Genomic DNA, 3,301 nt, shown 5'->3' with positions numbered 1-3,301 from the left:
TATAACAACTATTTTGTACAATTTTTCCAATGACTTTGGGGTAAGACCAGTCTTAGAAAGTTCCAATACAAAAGGATTTATTTGAATTTATGGAAGGGGAGGTTATCAATGTTACTGTGTTCACTGTCCATACCCTAATATGGTGAGCTTTGTGATAATAAGATACAAACAACCTCAGACACAGGAAACCTAAAAGTCATGTACAATGACTGAAGAAAGTTCTAGGCCCTACTGTCAACAAGGTAGCCCCTCTCAAGTCATGCAATAGTGAAACCATTAAAGATAGAAGCAAGCAGATGTCCCATTGGTTTGAATATTACTCAGAGCTATATTCACAAGAAAGAAACATCACCAGCGAATCCCTGGACCAAATACCAACTCTACAGGTCATGCCAGAGTTAGATGTGGAGCCCACTATAGAAGAACTAAGCGAGGCCATTGATTTATTATCAAGTAGCAAGGCTTCTGGAAAAGGTGGCATCCCAGTGGAAATTCTCAAATGTGGGAAAGAAAGCCTACTACCATATCTTCATCAGCTGGTACTCAAATGCTGAAAAGAGGGTGAGGTACTATAAGATATGTGTGATGCAAACATTGTCACTCTGTATAAAATAAAGGAGATAAGGGCGGCTACAACAATTACAGATGCATCTTGCTACTAAGCATAACAGGAAAAGCTTTTGCAAGGGTCATCTTGGGTGACCCTACAACAGCTGGTGAGTCGTATCTACCCCGAGTTTCAGTGTGGATTCAGGGCTGGGAGATCAACCAGAGACATGATATTCTTCCTGCATCAACGTCAAGAAAAGTGGAGAGAGCAAAACTGACCGTTGTACATTGCCTTTGTGGATCTAACCAAAGCATTTGACACTGTCAGTAGAGCAGGCCTATTTGCAGTACTAGTAAAGATAGGATGATGACCAATCATTTTAAGTCTTATACATTCCTTCCACAACATGAAAGCAACTGTTCAGTTTGATGGGTCCACTTTGGACAGCTTCATGCTGAAAAGTGGAGTGAAGCAAGGATGCATTCTTTCTCCCGCACTCTTTGGTATCTTCTTCTTGGTATTGCTGAACTGCGCATTTAAAGACATGGAAGGTGGAGTGTACCTCTACACAAGATTGGATGGGAAACTCTTTAACCTGTAATGACTTAGGGCAAAAACTAAAGTTAGAAAGGTGCTTATCAGGGAGCTTCTATTCACTGATTATGCTGCTCTTATAGCCCATGATGAAGTCCAACTACAAGAACTCATGGATCTCCTCTCAAGAGCTTGCCAGGCATTTTCTCTCACCATCAGCATAAAGAAAACAGTTGTACTAGAACAGGGCATTCCATCAATCATCCTTAATGAGAGCCAGCTAGAAGCAGTCTGAAAATTCAGCTACCTAGGTTCTACAGTGACCACCGGCCTCTCACTGAAGAACTTAAATGTTCACATCTGAAAGACTGCCAACACCTTCAACAGGCTAACTAAAAGCACATGGAACAACTCAAAGCTTACCATCAAGACCAAAATGCTAGTGTACAAAGCTTGCATACTCAGTACTTTCATGTATGGTGGGCAAACATGGACAGCTTATCAAGAGAAAAGTTAAACAGCTTCTACCTGCACTGTTTACACCACATACTCACCACCAAATGGCAAGATAAAGTTACCAATGCAGAGGTTCTTCAAAGGGCAAATGTAATAGCCCTACTCAAACACAGATGACTGCGCTGGCTAGGCCATCTGAGCAGATTAGAAAATGGACACATACCCAAGGATGTGCTATATGGAGAATTATAGGAAGAAACAAAAACAACAGGATGTCCCGTGCTTCACTACGAAGACGCATACAAATGAGATATGAAGGCATCTGGAATCAATCCTGACCAATGGGAAACCCTGGCAAGTGACTGTAATAAGTGGCGTCATAGTCTCCACCAGGGCATCAAAGTCCATGACAGAAATTGGCTCCAACAGGTTGAAGAAAAAAGAGACTGAAAGCAAGCAGCCCCCAAACCACTCAACCATGACATATATATTTGTAACCACTGCCACAGATCATGCAAATCTTGGATTGCACTATTCAGTCACAAGACATTGCAAACCATCTGTGCTACAGGCTGCAATATCCACCGTCTCCCATAGATGAAAGGATGTCAAAGCAACTCTAATATGGTGACTATCCAAAGAGCAAAAAAAGAAGAGCATCTGGTGTATAATGTAATTTAAATGTACATTGATGAGTGAATTAAAGGAATTTTCATGCACCATCATCATTACCCTTCCTAAGTTCCAATGTAGATTCAAACCCCAAAATGTAATGAGGCTGGAAGTACGCGAGTGCATGAGAAAAGACACGTTAAAGGGAAAATCAAATATCCTTTTCCCTATTTGGAAAACTTGTTCTTGGCCTTGTGGTCACCTCTCTCCATACTACAGCCATGTCTTTTTTCTCACACTGGTAGACTAACTTCCCTTTTATTAAACAGCAAAAAGAACAAAACATTTTGAATAGTGAGAATTTTGCTCTAGTAAATCTGTTTTCATTGGGAAGAACTTCGTAAAATTCACCTTTCTTATTGAATAACTTCCTCCTCCCCGCTAGAAGTTTTTTGCCCATTCTTTCTGTTTCCTCCACTTAGTGTAACCAGTGATACTGTCTCTGCAGCTGCTATTAGTAGCAGAGTCTAGTAGCAAGCTGCACCAGAACCTTCAGATAATCAACATTCCATCCCCTCTTATGTGCCAAAAATTGGCCATTTACACACAGGTACTCTGTCCTATTGCCTGATTGCTTCTAATGCTAAAATGTTTTCCAGTGGTGCAGCCAAAACATTTAACTTCATTATGCTATTGCCTTTCCTCTTAACATCCTCCAAGTCTAGGGATAATTCCATACCATAATCCATATTGTTACTTTAAATATACTCATTAGCTTTGTTTGCATATTCTTGAATATTCTTTATGGCATACACATAAGAGGAAAATATAAAATCTATATTTTAGGTTGAAGAAGAAACTGGGTGAGTGGAATAGTTTTGTGGTGGTAGTGGCCGTATTTCAACAGAACGCTGTAGACTAAGTTTATATGCCATATCCTGACTTGTATGGAGGACTTGTCATTCCTCTGGCAGCCCTTACCATTTTAACTGAAAATTTGAAATTAGCCCTTTTAAGATTTACTCCTCACTCTCACATTTGCACAAAAACATTGCTTAGCTATAACGGAGGATCTGTTGAAGAAACGACAAACAGCAATTAAAACATATTTTTAAAAGTATATATTTATCATTCAGCTCTTGAAAAGAG

This window comes from Crocodylus siamensis, chromosome 1 (assembly GCF_052110815.1).
Source record: "Crocodylus siamensis isolate JL-2025a chromosome 1, ASM5211081v1, whole genome shotgun sequence".
In the NCBI taxonomy this organism is placed as follows: domain Eukaryota; kingdom Metazoa; phylum Chordata; order Crocodylia; family Crocodylidae; genus Crocodylus; species Crocodylus siamensis.
This window is presented reverse-complemented; position numbering follows the sequence as displayed.